We start from the raw sequence: 20572 nt of genomic DNA, 5'->3' as shown, positions 1-20572 counted from the left end.
CTAAGCCATATTTTAACTTTGATGATGAAATTTCTCTCAGGGAGTGGGTTACATCATGGCACAAAATTAGTATTATTCCACAAAATTCATGCTGTAAGTAACAAAGAGTGAAGAAAGGCAAATTCTTGATGGTTCACTGGGTTCCTTTAATGCTCACTCTATGTACCCACTAAAAATATTCAAATGCATGTTTCAGGAAAATTTAAGTTATTACATTTCCAAAAATATTTTTTGAATAAAATGATGAAAGGTATCCCGAAGACCTTCTCCCAGACTCAGACACACAGGCCCTGAGATGCCCAAACAGATGACCTTATCCTGACCTCTCCCTTCCTGTAGCTGATTCATGACCTTGGCAGTGATTCACATATTCACAGACTAGCACAGTTTATTCCCTGATCACTGAACCCATCTCCATTTATATCAGGTAAAGCTGTGTTAATTATACAATAAAATTCCTGCTGTATGGGGTTTGGTGCATTTTTCTATGTTGATGTGATCTGAAATGATCCCTCAGAAGACTGAGGCAGTTCCTTACATCATCTACGTCTTTATTAGGAATTCGGGATATTATAGCATCTCCACCATTTGTCTTGGGATACTCACCTGAGGAGCTTAATAAAAACACAGATAACTGTTTTCCTTCATAGATCCATGTAACTGGGCTCTCCTAAGAGGGAAGCTGAGCATCTGTAGCTCTAACAAGCATTCTAGATAATGGTTATGATGTACTAAATTTTGGAAATACCTTTATAGTGGAAGTACTGTGTTTTCTTCCATGAGTTTTACTTATATACAGTACATGTGAGTCATGGCTGTACCATATAAAATAAAATTTATCCATATATTTTTATGTATTCCTTCATCTATCAGTGTGTCCCTTCATCCCTCCATGCATGCATTGCTTTTCTGTTTAGTGTTTTAATGATTTAGCCACTACTTCACGGAGCATCTAAATCAGCCTTGACAATGGATTTGTGTGACTTTGAGGAAGTTAGCCTTTTTGTTACAGTTTCCTCATTTGTAAACTGAATATAATGAGAATATTTACCTTCCAGTTTATTATAATAGTGAAATAGGAAAGCATGAGTAAATTCTTAATACAGTGTCTGGATCAAGATAAGTTATCAATAAATGGTAATTCCTTTCACCTTTTTCATTAAAGGACTATAGCGCTTTACAGAAGCACTTCATATAGTGATATATCTGCTATTTAGGTTATATAATATAAGCATTTAATACTGTAGATTTTCTTCTAAGCAATGGTTAGCTGCATCCCATGGAATTTGATATGTAGTATTTTATTTTTGTCCACTTCAAAAAATACTTTCAAATTTCCTTTGCAATCTTCTCTTTGACCAATTGCTTTAGAAGTGTTGTTTCATTTTTATATATTTGAAAATTTTCCTTTTATTTTTCTGTTATTGATATCTGATTTAAATATTTTAAAGTCAGATAACATATTTTATATGATTAAAATTTTGAAAATTTGTTAAGGTTTGTTCTATGATCCACTATGTCGTGTATCTTGATAAATGTTACACATGCACTGAAAAAGAATGTAAAACCTGCTGTTGTTGGCTGGAACGTTCTATAAACATCAAATAAAACGAGTTTGTTAGTGGCATTTTTCTTATCTTCTATATCCTTGTTGATTTTCTGCCTTCCAATTCTATCAATTAGTGAAAGAGAAGTTTTGAAGTTTCCAACAATAACTGTGGGTTTTTTTCATTTATTTTAGCTTTTCTTTCATTTTTAAAAGCTCTCTTTTTTGTACAAATACATTTAGGATTTTTGTTTCTTCTTGATAAATTGAACCTCTTACAAATATGTAATGTCTTTCTTTATTTCTGATAATTTTCTTTGCTTTGAAGTTTAATTTGTCTCGTATTAATATTGCCACTCCAGTTTTCTTTTGATTAGTGTGTGCATAGCACACTTATACCCATCCTTTGTCTTTTAACCTACCTAGTTTGCTGTATTTCAAGTGAGTTTCTTATAGAAAGAATATAGTCATTCTGACAATCTCTGTCTTTAAAATGGTATGTTTGATCATTTATATTTAATGTAATTATTAATGATTCAATTAATGTCTACTGTCCTAATATTTATTTTTTGTTTTTCCCTCTCTTTTTTGTTTTACTGTTTTCTTTTTCTATCTTCCTTTGAATAATTTTAAGTACTCCACTAAAGTATTTTAGTATTCCATTTTTTAAAAATCTATATTTTACTCTACTTCTTTATATAATTTTTAGTATTTGTTATAGGGATTACAATATATATATTTAACTTTTTCAAGTCTACTTAGAATCAATTTTTACCATGTCAATTATAATGTAGAAATTTTGACAAGCATATAGATCCACATACCCTTCCAACTTTATGTTTTAGTTGTCTTATATATTATATTTACATATATCAAAAACTTTATCAGATAATGTCATACTTTTTACTCTTATAATTCAAACATATTTTAAGGAATCTTAGAAGAAAAGTATAGTCAGTCATATTTACCTACGAACTTATTATTTCTGTTCCTCTTCCTTCATTACTGATGTTCTGGTGTAATTTCTTCTCTGTCTAAATAAATTCGTCTAGTAATACTTTTAGAACAAATTTGCTGGAAATTAATTTTTATAGTTTTTCTTAGTTGAGACTGTCTTAGAATGTCTTCACTTCACTTTCATTTCTGAAAAACAATTTTGGTGGATATAGAATTCTGGGTCAATAATTCTGTTCTTTAAACACTTCAAAAATAATTCAATTCCTCTGGAATAAATGGTTTCTTATGAGAAAGCACAGTTTTTCAAATGTTGTTATCTTATAAGTAATATATTATTTTTCCTGGAGGTTCACTAATTCTTTATTCCATCATCTCCATTCTGCTATTGAACCTATTTAAGTCTACACAGAATTTTAAATTTTGATAATTTTATTTTTAAGTTCTAATATTTCCTTTGGTTCTTCTTTATATCTAGTATTTCTTTGCTGAAGCTTTAAAAATATTTCCATTCATATCATTACTTCTTGACCATTTTTTATAATAGCTACTTAAAGTATTTGTCAAATAATACCAACACCTGTGTCCTCTCTACTTCGGGGTCTGTTGATTATCTTTTGCCATTTGGATGAGATTTTCCTGATTGTTTTTATGACCGATAATTTTTAATTGTGTCTTGCCTGCTTTGAATATTACATTATGATACCCTGAACTTTATTCAAGTCCTCTAGAGAATGTTACTGTTGTTTTTACAGGCAATCAACCTTATTTGGTTTAGGCTGCAAGTTATTACCAGTCTCCTGTGGATCATGGTTTTAACATCTACTCAGTTTTCAAAGCCTTAAGTTCAAATGTCTCCCATGTGTGCCACTCATTGGCCAGTGTGGGACCTGTGTGCTGGTCTATTTTTTATGGTGTACTGTTTCTTATCAGATCCACGTATATACAGTGTCTTGCCGTCGTCCAGGCTGGACTGCAGTGGCACAATCATGGTTCACTGTAGCCTTGACATCCCTGGCTCAAGCAATCCTCATATCTCAGCCTCTCAAATATCTAGGACTACTTAGCTACTAGTAGGCATGAGCCACCATGCCTGGCTAATTAAAACAAATTTTTTTTTTTAGAGATGGGGTCTTACTATGTTGCCCAGGCTGCTCTTGAATTCCTGGCTCCAGGTGATCCCCCTGCCTTGGCCTCTCAAAGTGTGGAATTACAGGTGTGAGCCACCACTGCTGGCCTGTGTTCATCTTCTTAATTCTGTATTTTGCTGAGCAGAAATTTTTAATTTTCATGAAGTCCAATTTATCAAAATTTTAAATGTTTACTACATTTCATGTCCTTTAAAAGATATAATTGCCTTCCTCAAAACCACTAACTTATTTTCTTGTTTTCTTTCAGAAGCTTTAGAATTGTAGATTTTACATATAGGTTTATGATTTAACTTGAATGGGTTTTCGTGTGGGCTATGTTTCAAGGTTCATTTTTGACCACCACATTTAAATAATTGTACCAATACTGATTATTGTAAAGACATTTCTTACCACATTGAAATGCCACAGTACCTTGTCAAAAATCATTAAAAATATCTATATTATTCTATTTCTAATTCTCTATTCTTGTACCATTGGCCTGTCTTTGTATATTTAATCTATTAGTATACTATCTTGTTTCATGGCTTTACATTAAGTTTTCAAAGCAGAAATCAGGTAAAATGAATCCTCTAATTTTCAAATTATTTATCAAGCTTATTTTGGAAGTTCCAATTACTTTGCATTTTCAACTTTAAAAAAAGGTGTGCTGAGATTTTGAATGTTATTTCATTAAATCTACAGATTAATTAGAGGATAAATGACTAACTGTAACATTTCCATGATGATTCTTACTGGAGTTCAAGGGCAGTCCAGAAGAAATGAGAGAGGAGATAGTGGAAAGCCCAAGGTTGATATAGAATCACTGACAGAGGAGAAAGTGCACCCCAAGTTGTTCAGATTGAAAAAGAATCCTGATGGATGAGTACAAACTACAGGGAAAGAGGCTTAAAAGACTCAAGGATACAGTCTTGCAAAGGCAATGCTTCAGAAGAGAAAAGGCTAAAATGGAAGCAATAGCAACCGTTTGAAAAATGTGCAGTAAAGAAGAAAAGAGGCAAGAAATACATATTTAGGATCTTTCAAAATGAAATAATGTTGAATATCCAAGGACATAGGACCACTCCTCATTTTCACTACATAAGCCATTAGATAAATAAATTGTACATTGCTCTGCTGACAAGGGTGATTGTGAACCAGCAATCTTATAGGCCACTCTATACTAACAGAGTGGTACAAGCACATACAGTTCTGGGGTGAGCCCAAGGTTTCAGCACCAATTTTATGAGGTCATATTTCTGAGGTGCTCTGCCTCCACTCTGTTCCTGGTAATTTCTGCCTCCCTGGAACTCTATTTTTTAGTCTTTCAGTCAAAAGTCTTGAATTTTAGTTTTGCCATTTTGATATGCATGTCCCATGACTGCACCCATATGCAAAACCATGCAATAAATGGTTAGAAAGAGAAAAAGCAATGAGTGTGCATGACTTTCTTGGAACCACAACTCCTCAGATCACAGAAAAAGACATCCAGTGCTACTTCTGTTGCTGACACCATTGCCCTCTAAGGAAATTTGAGAGAAAAACTGTATTCCCCCACACTCTCTATGTGTTATTAGTTATTTTTCTCATCCTCAAAGCAGAGGAGCTCCAGAGGGCTTCTCCTGAAGACGTACATTTGTGTCTAGGACACACTTTCAAGTTTTGGGTTGTATTAAGTTCAGGTTGTGGAATACTGGAGAAAAGTGAAAATCAAACTGTGACACTCACTGCTGGTCTAGGTTTTAGAGCTGCATTTGTTGTGAGAGACAGGGTGCAGTGCATGTATTTCAGCTTACCCTGAAGAAATGCCAGTTTTATTTTGTGTTACCTCTTGTTTTTCCCTCTGAGCATTGGTGAGGTAGCCCATTGACATGGACAGGGTATGGACAGCTGTCCCATGCCCGTAATTGTGAGGTGCTTTGAAGTGCAGCCTTACTAACAGGTGGCAGTGGTAGCAGCTCATCGCTTTAGTTTTAGTCTTTTAAAAAGTCTTTGTTTAAATGACTTACATGTATGTATGCATTAGATAATATTGGTTTATATTCTATGAGCCATATTGTAAATCATTTTAAATGAATTAAACGCCGTTGTAATTTGTTAATATGACACTGTTACAGCATATAACACATAACATAGAACATAAAACATTATAATTTTACTTTTATCCTCATTTTTATTTTAGTTTTAGATCTATTACGATATATGTTAAATGCTCACCATTGGTGTTCTTGTTAAACTGTCCCCAGTGATTTCTTGGTTACAGGAAGCTTGTACTCTAGTAAATTGTTCATGAAGGGCTTGTGATTATAGAATTTCCTAATTCTTTGCATATTTAAAACTATTTACCTATAACCTTGATACTTATTTCCTTGAATTTTTAAAAATGCATCTTTACTGTTGTCTTTCATATGTGTTCTTTTTATGAAGAGGAGGATTTGAAGATTTATTCTATTTAAGATCTCATGGTCTATCTACTAGATAGACTTTTGTGGGCCAATTCTCCCTGGTACGTGGCAAGTCCTTTCAGTATTTTGGTACATGTTTTCTTTTATTTTTGTAACATGCTTTTGGATTACAGTTTTACATATTACTTCTTTTTTATAGTTTTGTTTTTTATCTTTAGAGATTCAAATTATAATTAAGTCGGATCTTCTTTCTTTGTCTTCCACTTCAAACACTTTCTACATGAACCTCTTTACTTCTTTCTCTATTCTACGTTCATCTCTTGGTTATGATTCTGTTTTGCTCCTATGCCCTTTATTAAATTTTCATTGGAATTCATTTTTTCTTGGGAAGATAATTTATTCTATATTTCATATGATTTTGGATTTTTCTTCTGTACCTTTCAGTAGTTTAATCAAGTATCATTTTCGTTTTTGCTGCTTCTTGTCTATCTATTTTCTTGGTTTTTAGATTTCTGGTTCAAGATGGGATTCTTCTATACTCCCAAATGCTTATGGGATAGTATTTAATTAAATCTGAAATGTTGTGTCATAGTTTTCTTCTGGTTTGTTATTGTTTTTGTGTGTGTGAGGGGAAGTGTTAACCAACCAAAAAGTTTTGATTCTCATTCCTATTATATCAGATTTTTAGTTTTGATTTAATTTTTTTATTTTTATGCTAGTTTTGTATAAATGAATATCGCTTGTACCTATGCCTGCATTTTGTTAGTATAGCGTGGTCTATAAGATTGCTAGTTCACAATCACCCTTGTCAGAAGAGCAATGAACAGTTTATCTAATGGCTTACATAGCGAAAATGGGGAGTGGCACTATGTCCTTGGATATTCAACATTATTTCATTTTGAAAGATCCTAAATATGTATTTCTTGCCTCTTTTCTTCTTTACTGCACATTTTTCAAACGGTTGCTATTGCTTCCATTTTAGCCTTTTCTCTTCTGAAGCATTGCCTTTGCAAGACTGTATCCTTGAGTCTTTTAAGCCTCTTTCCCTGTAGTTTGTACTCATCCATCAGGATTCTTTTTCAATCTGAACAACTTGGGGTGCACTTTCTCCTCTGTCAGTGATTCTATATCAACCTTGGGCTTTCCACTATCTCCTCTCTCATTTCTTCTGGACTGCCCTTGAACTCCAGTAAGAATCATCATGGAAATGTTACAGCTGGTCATTTATCCTCTAATTAATCTGTAGATTTAATGAAATAACATTCAAAATCTCAGCACTTTTTTTTAAAGTTGAAAATGCAAAGTAATTGGAACTTCCAAAATAAGCTTGATAAATAATTTGAAAATTAGAGGATTCATTTTCCCTGATTTCTGCTTTGAACGCCTAATGTAAAGCTATGAAACAAGATAGTATACTAATAGATTAAATATACAAAGACAGGCCAATGGTACAAGAATAGAGAATTAGAAATAGAATAATATAGATATTTTTAATGATTTTTGACAAGGTACTGTGGCATTTCAATGTGGTAAGAAATGTCTTTACAATAATCAGTATTGGAGCAATTAGATAAATGTAGTGGTCAAAATGACCTTGAAACATAGCCTACACAAAAATCCATTCAAGATGAATCATAAACTTATATGTAAAATCTACAATTCTAAAGCTTCTGAAAGACCAAGAAAATAAGTCAGTGGTTTTGAGGAAGGCAATTATATCTTTTAAAGGACATGCAATGTAGTAAACATTTAAAATTTTGATAAATTGGACTTCATGAAAATTAAAAGTTTTTGCTCAGCAAAATACAGAATTAAGAAGATGAACACAGGCCAGTAGTGGTGGCTCACACCTGTAATTCCAACACTTTGAGAGGCCAAGGCAGGGGGATCTCCTGGAGCCAGGAATTCAAGAGCAGCCTGGGCAACATAGTAAGACCCCATCTCTAAAAAAAATTTTTTTTAAATTAGCCAGGCATGGTGGCTCATGCCTACTAGTAGCTAAGTAGTCCTAGATATTTGAGAGGCTGAGATATGAGAATCGCTTGAGCCAGGGATGTCAAGGCTACAGTGAGCCATGATTGTGCCACTGCAGTCCAGCCTGGGTGATGGCAAGACACTGTCTCAGAAAAGAAAAAAGAAGATGAACAGGCAAGTCACATCTGAGAGAAAATGTTTACAGTACATGTATCTGAAAGCAGCCTTAAATGTAGGCTATTAAAGAACTCTTAGAAATTAACAATAAAACACAAACACCTCAATTAAAAGGGCAAAAAATTGGACACTCACCAAAGAAGATACAGCAATTGCAAATGAGCAGAGAAAAATTTGCTCAACATCATTTGTCATCAGAAATGTGAATGAAAACCATAATGAAATCATCCTTTGCATCACAAAATGACTAAAATAAAAAAGACTGACAATGCAAAATGCGACACGATTATGGAGCAACCAGCAGTTTCATACATTGCTGTGGGAGTGTGAGTGGTATAGTCACTGTGGAACATTGTTTGGCTATTCTTATAAAGTGAAACTAAACTTACATAATAAGCAGCAATCCCACTCCTAAGCATTTACCAAAGATAAATGAAAACATATGTCCACAATAGACATTTATGTAAATGTTTATGTAAGATTTGTCCGTAATAGCCCCTAACTGGAAACAATGCAAATGTGTCTCAATAGAAAAATGGATAAACAATTTGTGGTTTATTCTTACAGTGGAATACTATTGAGCAATAAAGAAGAATGAGCTACTGATATATGCAAAGCATAGAAATCTCACATACTCTGGACTGAAAGAAGCCAGACACACAAGACATATAATGTAGAATTCCATTAAGGCCAATTAAGGTCAAACGGAGGCAAAACTAATCTAGCATTGGTTTTGATAGGGCTGCCTGTGGGAAGCTAGGAGCCTGGACAGGGCATGAGGAAATCTTCTGAGGTGTTGGGAATATTTGACATCTTGTTTGTGGTGGTGGATACAAAGGTTGAGGCATTCACTAAAGCTCACCACGTCGTTCATCTGATATCTGTATAATTCACTCAAAGTAAATTTCATGTATTTATTGGTTTGTTTTTTTTATTTTTAAGAAGCAGAGTCTCCCTCTGTCACCCAGGCTAGAGAGCAGTAACACGATCTCGGCCTACTACAACTTCTACCTCCCAGGCTATAGCGATCTTCATGCCTCAGTAAGTATCTGAGACCACAGGCGAGCACAACCACGCTCACTCATTTTTGTATATTTTGTAGAGACAAGATTTTGTCATGTTGCCCAGGCTGGTCTCGAACTCCTTAGCTCAGGCAGTCTGTTTCCTTGGCCTCCCAAAGTGCGGGAATTATAGGTGTGCACAGTGCCTGAGCTGTAAATTTCATGTCATTAAAAAGGCAAAAGAAAAAAAGACACCCAAAGTGAGTCCATACGCCAAATAAATTAAATGACACAAAGAAAGACAGAGCAGCAATGCTTACAGCTATGTCACCTCATGCAAGTTACATAACTGCTCTGAACCTCAGATTCTTCTGTAAATTCAGGATCTGTATCTCGTTGGGTTAAGAGAATTACCTATGACAAGGAATATAAGTTATTTCCTAGAGGATTGGATGCTTTATGAGTAATCAGTATGTAGTCAATAAAATATTCTGTCTTATGGAGCCTTATACTTTGTCAAATAGTTAAGTATAACACTGTTTGTTCAAAATACTTTATCTTTGTCTCTATTTCTGCATCTGTATATGCTTCTTCTCATCAAATGAAGTGTGAACTCCAGCCCTTCACCAGTTTCACAGAGTTCTCACTCTAAATATTTCATGAGTCTGGTAATATTACTAACATCTTCTACTCCTCCTTCTTTTCCTTCTCCTCCATCTTTGAAGGAACTAGAACATTTGTCCTCTCTGTGATGTACACAGCAATTCTATCCACACCAAGATGCTCGGAATATCACCTTCTATTATGAAATGCGTGTATGTGTGTGTATGTTTTCTTTCTAATGGGAGGATGATACTGTCTCTTACTGTAACAGTGTTTTCTGAGCATGTGACACTGATCTGCTTATTTTCTACAGTATCTACATTCCCATGCATCATGCTGTCTTCCTAATGCAGAGACCGTACATTGAGTGTCTGATATGCCCAGGCTCCTGCTGATCCAGCAAGCAAGTGCAAACAGCTCTAGAAATGCTGTAACCCTGTTGTCCTGACTGGCCCCCAGTGAATGAGCAGAATTAGTTGATGATGGCTCCAAACTTTGCCATTGAGTGTTCAGATCTGCACTTTAGGGGGTTTGAATAGATGCAAAAGCATCTATTGACAGCATCTAGAAGCATCTAGAAGACAGTTGGGGAAGAGCATCTAGAAGGTAGTTGGGAAACAGCAAGTGAGAAGCAGAGAGAATAGGTGGAAGCCACAATTGGCAGAAGCCCTAAGGTGAGTAGCAATCAGTCCATATGTGCTGGCCAGCATGTAGCTGAGAGCCTGAAAGGGAGAGCATGCAGCAGCAATAATTGACAACTGCTAAAGAAATCACTGGATACCCAGGTTGCTGAAACTTGGTGAATGTTTAGTGATGTTCTACTTCTCTAGAAGGCCTGACTTCCAAATGCAAATGCATCTATTTCTCTGTGAACCGCAGTTCTAAATGTGTTGCCTTTATTTGTGTTCTAGCTTACCAATCTTATGCCCATTCAACTTAAGTGTCATTAAAGTCTCTCTTTGTTCTTTGCGATAAGAAAAGAGCCAATTAAGGCAAGAATAGAAGAGCTATGGAGATGTAGAAATTCATAAAAATGTGTCCTAGTAATTCTGATTTATCTAAAAGGAGGACCCTGTCCCTTCTCTCTTTCTCCCACTTTCTCTGACTCTCTCTGTTTCTCCTTTCATAAGCAGCCTCTTTCCTCTTCATTTCATAGGCATTCCTTCCATGGCTAAATATGATCAGAGTAGGCATGTACCCTTAACCCTGGGCAAAATCTCTTCTGTCATTTGCCAGGTATTTTATTCCACAATAGTTCAGGCTCGAGATGGCCAAGGAGTGAGTGTAAACTCTGACAAAACACAGAAGACATTTTTCCCCTCATGACTTTCTCGGAGACTTGATGCACAGGCACTCAATTCTGCACCAGGATGGGGCCTCCTCCACATCCTTGTCTCTGTTAAAGTGGCAGGGGTGGGGGTGAATAAATGTTCTCTACAATCCCCCAATCCCCCAGACACACAATGTGCACCTAGGTGCATGCATGTAGGACCAGGGCCTTTTCACTGCACACAAATGAAGTTGTCATCCCATTTCCACCAGTGGGTGCATACTGATGTCCTCCTGGGTTCTTGCTCTTGTTGAATCTTCTGAAGCCACTCTAGTTCTGCACAGCTCTGCTCAGGCCCAACTCCTGCTTCCTTTTGACCCTGCAGATATTCTGTGTCATCCGGGCACATTTTCCCGGGATTTGATGCTGACCTACTACTACCTCCAGCTCTGCTGATGCCTTTCATTTCCCCCAGACAGGTACAGGGCAGTCTTGTCCCTGTGGTGAGTAGATTTCACTGGAGAGTAGTGATTCTTTCAGTTGATTAACTTCAGGCCACTACTTATAGATGGTCACCCAGCTTGATGCAATGTCCCATGCCACTGAGATCTCTGAGGAGTGTCTCACCATATTGACTTTCAGCTCTCCAAGTGGGAACTGAGACAAAGACCCCGTCGGCAGAACCCTCTGGGAAATGTCAGTCCCCTGTGTGTGTAAAGTGGGATGCAGGCCTATGCCAAGTAGCTGAAGTCCTTGGGACCCTCTTTTAATAACAAACATTTGAGTTAGCTCTTCCTGAGGTCTGGGCTCCCTATTTAAATGAGCCTCAGGTATCTAATTATGACCTGTCTCTGTCCTTTTCTCTGAATGACTGGTATACTCAGTTCCATCAGGACTGTTTATTCATGATCTTGTCCCAAGATTCCACACATAGATGGATTTCACATAAATTTCTAATGCTACTCTGGTTCAGAGAACATATAAATCTTGTGGCTTTTCTCATAAAACATTTCTTTTTGCATAAGAGGAAAGAATAGAAGACCTGTAAGGGAAAAATAAGATTAAATTTGATCAAATTTGGCTATAAAAGTTTCTGCAACACAACAGGAAAATGGCTATACTTTCCCCTCCCACTCAAATGATTACCTTTCATTTTACTACAGAAGCTGAATTATTGTTTGTCACACCACAAGACATTGAATTAGCATTGGAAGCCATCAACTAGGCAGAAGCTGGAGTCTGGTTGAAATGCCTAGTAACTTAGTACTGTAAGCTTTCGTAGAAGTAAACGTGTGCAATGGAGTGAACTCGAATTCAGGCATGTTTATTTTCATATCCGGCTTATACAGGATGGAAAGAGATTCCGTATATGAGTCCTTCTCATTATCTAAGCACTGCCAACCAAAAGGCTGACCATACTAACTTGTCAGTCCATAGATGATCTTCAAGTAGAAAGTGCGTAAGTGGTGCTTGGGTAATTCCCTATGCTGCTCACTTCAACTATGAACTATGACTTCATATGGACTCTTCCTACTAATTAACAACAGCCATTTGGCTGAATCCTATTCACTTTTCAAGTTCCAGTTGAGATGCCCCTTTCTCCAGGAAGTCTTCCCTGACAACCCAGCTTGAGTTAAGGCCCCTTCCTGTTTGCTGTCTTAGTTATCATAGACCCCTTAAAATTATGCCATTCAGACTAGATTGCAAGCAATTTGAGGTTAGAGACCAAGCCTGTTTTCTTTATTATGACATCTCCCTTCACCAGGCCAGCTGTTGACGCACAGTGGGTATATTTAGTTCTACAGAGAAAGCGGTGGAATATAATGGTGTGTCTGCTGTACTAACTTATTGTGAGGATCAGAACATGTGACACTTGGAGGGAACTTTGGAGAGGAGGAAGGCATTGGTGTGAGGGAGAAGGGAAGTTAAACCTTTAGAGGTCAACTACTCTAACTGTCAAAGGATGAGGGACTGGAGACTAAGATCCCAGGGAGTGACATGAAATGCATGATTCCCACATGTGTGTGTTTCCATGTCTCATTGCACCACCCACAGAGCTTTCCTGGAGTCCTCATCTGGTGTGTTTTCATATCCTAGTCACCTTGCAAAGCTCAACTTATCCCTGAAAACCGAGTCCAAGCACTTCCTCCACCTTAAATCTCCCTAGGAGAGACCTTTCTTCACCACCACCAATCCCATCAATTAGAAGTAAGGATCTCTTCTTTGGGCCTCTTTTGAATCTGTATTTCTATCAAACACACAAATATAGTTGTGTCAGTTCAGGGGCTTTTCACTCAACCTCACAGAGTTTAAATTGTCCTCTACCACGTGTTAGCCCTATCACCTTGGACAAGTTACTTGGCCTCCTTGTCTTTGTTTATTCACCTACTGTATAAGTTAGGGTTCTACCAGAGAAGCAGAGCCAGTAGGAGATATATATATATATATTAAGAGATTTATTGAAAGGAATTTGTTTATACAGTTGTGAGGGCTGGCTACCCAAATCCAAAACCCACTGGGCAGGCTGTCAAGAAGGGCAAGCTGGAATTCTGGGGCACAGGTAAAAACTGTTGTACAAGGCTGGAATTTCTTCTTCAGAAGAAGAAATTCTGATATTCTGTGACATCCAGGCACAGAATATCAGATTTTCCCAGAATTTGCTGCTGACCTACTACCTCCAGCTCTGCTGATGCCTTACATTTCTCCCAGACGGTACAGGGCAGTCTTGTCCCTGTGATGACTGGACTTCACTGGGGAGCAGTGATTCCTTCAGTCAAATAACTTCAGGCCACTACTTGTACACAGTCACCCACTTGACACAATGTTCCATGGCACTGAGACCTCTGAGGAGTGATAGCCCTCAACTCTGTTCTTAAGGCCTTTCAACTGATTGAACCAGACCCACCCAGATTATCTAGGATAATCCCCTTTATTTATAATCAACTGATTATGTACTTTAATTGAATCTATAAAGTATCACAATGGCAACACCTAGATAATTATCTAGATAGCTGGAGACTATAGCCTAGAAAAACTGACATGTTAAAAGTCCATCACACTTATTATCGGTGGGGGGAAAGTGTAAGAATAAAACCTACCTCATAGGGCCATTTAGGGATTAAATGGGTTTATCCATATCATGCATTTGGAATAGTATTTGGTAAATGACAAGCCCCCAGTAAGCGTTAACTTCTAATACAGTGTTTACCGTACTTTTCTATACTTATTTTTATATGTCTGCTTTCCCTATTAAACTTTGAAATTATTCTATTCAGTTATGATGTACCCAAAGTTTGTAGAGGCTGACCTTCAGTCTGGGTTAGTTAAATCATTTGAATAAATACTTTTATTTCCATTTTGAAATGGCTCACAGACAACCCAGAAGAATAGCGTATGAGGAATTTATTAATGAAGACTACTCCTCTTCATGGAATTTTTTCCTCACCTTGGAAGACTGCAGAGATGAAACATTTTGGGCCATTTTCCAATGAAGGAAAGGGCATGATGGTATCAGCCAAGTGAGTTCTACAGCTTCCACTTTAACATGAGTTTCTAATGGTGTTGCAGATAAGTTACAGTTTGACAGAAGGCCAGGAAACAGAAGGTCCACCAAGCCGTCTACGGATTTGAAAATGTATTAAGCCTAAGAAAGTAAGTCATTTGATTTCTGTAGTTACCGTATAGAGTTTGTGAAAGAACATCAGCAAAGAGTGGTTTACTTTCTTTCATGTTCCAGGAAGAAGTTCATTTTCTCTGCATGTTACACCATGATGAAGGGATTTTCATTTTACAAAGGTTCAAATAATGATTGAAGTCTACGTTCACATATCCCCGGGATGAAAAATTAAGTTATTCCATAGAGTTGCCCAAACCTTGTGGAATGTCATTTCCTGCACCCCTCTGTTCACATCCTGGTGGTAGATTTTTTTTACACAGTGTAACTTAATACAGTAGGAGGCTGAAACTCATCGGTGATCTCGACTTTTGTGTGGCAAGAATGGTATAGTATCTAAGGTCCAAAAACTATGGAGGCAGTGTTGAGGATTCACCTTGGTCTTCATTTCTATCTTTCTTGAGATGTTTTTCCATCCATAGACACTACTTCAACTTGGCACTTATCTGCAAATATTACCCTTAAGCACAGTTGCAAAGAAAGCTCAGTGGTGTGGCTTTAGAATGATCCTGTTTGGAAAGCTAAGTGCAAGCAATGTTGAACATTTAAAAAATGAGGATTAAATGCAGGTGCCAGTAAATAGTTTGTGTACCTTACTTGAGCTAAAAGATCACACAAAAGTATGTTGTTAACTTTTCTGTTCTATTGTCCAATACTTTGTAGTGAGTTCAGAGAGTATGCATATGTTCTACACCAAACATATTCTATATCAAATATCTATATGTTCTATATCAAAAGTAAGTATCAATTGTATTTATCCAATTTTGTGTGGAAGCTCAATTCTTCCCAAAATATTTGCATATTATCTATAAATAACCAAATATATAAAGTAAGTGTGATATAATTTCTCATTTCTTTTGTCTTAAATTTCTTGTAACCAAAAAAACATTTTCAAGGTGGCCAAATTTTATTAACAGTTGTTTGAGAAAGAGAATTCATGAGAACCTAAATTTGTTACTAACTAAATAAACTAACAGTGGATTGTTCACTTACTCATTCACTTACTGGACATTTATCCAGTGCCCACAATGTGCAGGAAATGTAATAAGTATCAGCAATATAAAGAGAAAATAGAAATTCCAATCTAGTTGGCAAGTTATCCAAACAGTGTTGTTGTACTATGTTAGGAAGAATGAGGTGCCATGGACAGCAGAAGAGGGGCACCCAGGATCTAAGTCTTACAGCAAGCTTCCTTGAGGAAATGACATCCACCACTGAGACCTGAATGAATTCATCAGATAAAGAGAGAGAGAGAGAGAGAGAGACTGTGTGTGTGTGTGTGTGTGTGTGTGTGTGTGTGTGTGTGTGTGTGTGTGCATGCAGACATAAACACTCACGGAGAAAGAGATGTCAGACACATGCAAAGTGTTGCAGACAAAGTAGAATATGCAGGGCTCTGCGGCCAATAGCAGCACATCACATACCAGCTTACAGTATTCAGTACAACTAAAATAGAGAAGGTTTGCAACACGTTTGTTACAGGACAGAGGATGGGGGAAGAATGTTAAGACTGAAGAAGCAGAAGTCCAGCAAAGAGGAGTGGTGGATGGATTTCAGAGACATTCAGGAGGTAGATCATCAGGATTTTATTGAAGATAATATTTCAGTGGTGAGGGGAATAATGAATAAAGGATTGAGCTGTGAGCTCTGGCATGAGTAAGGGAGTGAAGAGTGGTGCTATTAATATTAACAATGAACACCGGAGGGGGCAAGGTTTTCAGAGGAAGATGACATATTTTGAATTTGTCATGCCAGAGGAACATCAAGTGGAAAGATCCAGTGAACAGTTAGAAATGTGGCTGACTCAGGAACCCCTGGAGAGAAACAATTTTGAGATTCATTGTCTTACAGAGGGGTGTTTCTCCCTCATGGCACTGGTAACATTTTTAGCCAGATCCAGCTTTGCTGTGAGGCTGTCCAGGGCACTACGGGATATGCAGCAGCATCCCTGGCCTCTGCCCACTAGGTCTGTTAGCATGTCCAAGTCATGACAATGAAACATGTCTCCAGACATTGCCAAATGTCCCCATGAGACAAAATCACCCCCAGGTGAGAGCCACTGACGTGGATGGTACGTAATCCATGAGAATGGATGACTGCAGAAATGAGAGGAAGAAGTTCTACAGTTACAACACTGAAGCACATCATTTAGGGACCAAGAGAAGAAAGAAAACCCCATAAAAGAGTCCGAGGAGTGGTCAAAGAAGTAGAGAAAAAACACAAAATCAAAGGGAAAAAGTATTTCAGTAAGAAAGATGTGGTCACTAAGGGCAGATGCAACTAAGAGAGCCATAGAAATGAATCCTAAAAGTGGCCCTCAGTTTAGCAGAAAGACTGTCATTGATGGCCAGTGAAAATAATTTTCTTGGAGTAGTCAGACAGAAGCCAGAAGGCAGTGAGGTGAGGAGTAAATGAATTTATATTGCCTTTCTACATTATTTTATCTGGCCAGACAGGACAACCCAGCTAGAAGAGTGTGGACAGTTAAAAAGATTTGGGTTGTGGATTAGAAGAGAGTTCAGGGAAGTTCAGTGTGAGTAGAAGCTGAGGATATTGGCAAGAGAAAAATCGAAGTGGAGGACATGGAATGTCAACTGGATAGCGAAAGAAATGAATGCAAGAGAGGACTGATGGGTACTGAGAAAGTAGAGAGCTTAGATATGAGCAGTAGATAAAGTGAAAATTACTGAGGAAAAAATTGGAAGTGCATCGAAACAGTCATTCATCCCAACTGGGCCTCAATTTCCTTATTTGTAAGTTCAGGATGTTAACCTGGATGACCCTGATATCCCTTCAGACTTGATTGTTTTAGCTACAAGGTATAATAGCATCTTTCTGATTCTTATATGATATAAATACTAAGGAAATGAGAGATGTACATATGAGTTTGTCTATGAAAACTTATTAATACCAAATTTTTCTTTGTTGGGCTTCTCTTTGATTTGGGATCATCTTGATTTTGACACTGTGAGTTCCCTGTAGGTCTAACCAATTTTGATTGATTCTTTACCTTAGAATAGAAAACTTTGGCTATATGAGATAACTTTTGGTGGTTCAGTGGCTTTACTTTGTATAAAAGTGTAAGTTCTCAAGAAGTACAAATATTAGAAAGCCTTGGGTTTTGTGGTTCTTTCTTGCCTGTTAGCATCCTTTTCTTTTGCATGGTTTCTTTCTCTCCCCTAAATTCTTTCTGATAAATTAGTAATAATAAAGGCTTAAATGATTGTGTCTTGTAGGAAAATGAGTAGACGATAAAGCCAGGTCAGAAAATATGGGAGGCCCATACCTTTACTTAGCTTTCTGACACCCCAGGCAGGCATCACTAATAGATTTCAGATTTCAGCACTGCTTCCTGGAATCTGGACATGTGCTTATAGCCATGATTCTTACCTCAGGCTGGACATCAGAATCAGTTGTGGAGATTTTTAAGAAGTGAAGTTTCTCAGGCTTCATTCTATATTTATACAATCAGCATCTTCAGTGATTCTGACGTGCTCTGCCTAAGACTGACTTTCTATGCATGGTTCCAGGCAGATACATAGGAGTTGGTATCTGTGATGAAAGATACATGATCTCAGATGGAGAATTGTTGCTATCTCTCCCCTTCTGCCCCTTCCTTGAGTTTCTCCTTTTCTAAATTTGAGATGCAGTTCAGTTCAAAACACTACACATTGTGAATTAGAACAAGAGTTAATGGATAAAGAAGCCAGATCAAAATGGGGGTGGCTCTATCCAACCCTTCCTCATCTGCTATGAAAGTATTCTTGAAGATAACAATACCAATGAGCTCATGAAAGGATTATTCAACTGAAAGTTGAATATTGATGCATTTATTCCGAAAACATTTATTAAGAACTGGCATAATCAAAAGATGGCATACCTTTCAGGTTGTAAGTGGAATAGGTGGTGAAAACACTTCTTGAAGCAATTAATTATCTTTTGCTTACATATGCTTTCCCCCAAAGCCTGGTATCCAATAAAACTTTAACTCAAACTTTGGATTTCCCCAAGTGAGGGGCATATGAAGAGTGGTAAAGTCAGCTCATCTTAGGCTGTGGTTTGAGAAGACTTTACCATGATGTCACTCTATGATTCTAATAAATAAGCCCTAGCAAAAGTCAGGATGAGCATTTAAGTCCTTCCAGCTCCTTCATTTGTCTTCCCCAGTATCACATCTTTTTGTTTGTATTAGAATTTTCAGTGCTCTGCTGTTGAGAGGTCAGTGTTCATTTACTGATGAGTTTTTAAATTATACTTATATTGGGTGCTCTTTATACTATGCTTCAAATCTTTGACTAATGTTTTGCTAAATTGACTAATCATAAGATCTCACTCTCAGCAAATGTCTCCTCTTAGATAAGGAGCTATTTCATTTTAATGTTTCAATCCTTTTCTAGGAAAAGAAAGATGAAGCATATTTGACAAATGGTTGGCCGACTACTCTACCAAGCTACTTGGGTCAGGGGTGGTGTGGGAACCTCAGTGGGGAGGAGACAAGAGGAAGTGTCATGGACTGGGACTGGAAACTCCCCACCTCCACTTCCCCTATGGAAGCTCTGGTTTGCATCGTATCTTCTAATATTTCAAATGAAATGTGAAAAAAAAATTATGTTCTCCTTAAAACATTTGGAAAATAAACAAAAATACCAAAGTCTTGGAACTCAACAGACAATATCCTAAAACAAAGGTTTTCAACTTTAGCTGCATCAGAATCACTGGAGGGCTTGTTAAAACACAGGTCCCTGGGCTGCACCTGTAGATTTCCTAATTCTGTAGGTCTGGGGTGAGGCCCAGGGATGTGCATTTAACCAGTTCCTAGGTGAGGTCATGATGCTGCTAGTTCTGCAACTACACCTTGAGAACCACTTCCCTAGAAATACACAGGTGTAGACTGTACCAATCTTTTTTTTTTTTTTTTTGACGGAGTCTTGCTCTGTTGCCAGGCTGGAGCACAGTGGCGCAACTCGGTTCACTGCAACCCTCGCCTCCCATGTTCAAGCGATTCTTCCGCTTCAGCCTCCCAAGTAGCTGGGACTACAGGCTTGTGCCAAACGCCCGGCTAATTTTTTGTATTTTTAGTAGAGATGGGGTTTTACCATGTTGGCCAGGATGGTCTCAATCTCTTGACCTCGTGATCCACCCACCTCCCGAAGTGTTGGGATTACAGGCGTGAGCCACCGCGCCCGGCCAACTGTACCAATCTTATACCTGTTGTTTCAATAAGAGATGTCTTTTCATGCTATCTGAGATCTTTGTATGCTAAGACACAATTTTAGCCCTGCCAAACACAGGCTGTTTATATTTTTTAAATTTTATGCCACCGTGCTCTTACATCAGAAGACTTCACACATAAATCTGGATTTCCAGCTTCTTTTGAAAAATCATCAGGATAACTGGCATTCTGGGCATCTTTGCCACCTGGCAGCCTTTTACTGGAGAAAAAAAGCTGCTGCCCCCTTTAGACAGGCACGTCCTCCCCTCCCTGCGGCTTCTCCCTACAGATCCCTTCATGCTCAAGAAATCAGACATGCTCAAACTCAAATCTCAAAGCCTATTGGAAGTATTTTTGGGTTACACAACTAATCATTTAGGATTATCCCTCCCTTGCTGGCTTGACTTTGCTGTAACACTTGGAATGAAGACCATTTCCTACTGTTTGCCATCTATTGCTAATAGGGTATATTATAGTGTTAAATATGGATATATTGGAAGGAAATAAAGCTTCCTGTAAATTTGCATAAAATATATTATTCTAGACCTCTACCTTGGCTTAGAAGCCTTAACTAATACCTAATAGAATACTTCGCTCAGCCTTAAAATAAATTTCACTAACTTCTACTCA

General features: G+C 37.5%; 1 long non-coding RNA gene across 1 annotated transcript; it reads left to right on the top strand.

Moving 5' to 3' along the window:
* The first annotated feature begins 8918 nt into the window (after positions 1-8918).
* LOC116527473 lies at positions 8919-15560 on the top strand. The gene is made up of 3 exons (XR_004258558.1): positions 8919-9082; positions 10141-10461; positions 14794-15560. It is a non-coding gene; the product is annotated as an uncharacterized LOC116527473 (long non-coding RNA).
* The last annotated feature ends 5012 nt before the right edge of the window (positions 15561-20572 follow it).

The sequence above is a fragment of the Sapajus apella genome, unplaced genomic scaffold (genome assembly GCF_009761245.1).
Source record: "Sapajus apella isolate SASKATOON/1434 unplaced genomic scaffold, GSC_monkey_1.0 scaffold54, whole genome shotgun sequence".
Taxonomy (NCBI): Eukaryota; Metazoa; Chordata; class Mammalia; order Primates; family Cebidae; genus Sapajus; species Sapajus apella.
Note: the sequence above shows the minus strand (reverse complement) of the source record. Positions and strands in the feature narration are given on the sequence as shown.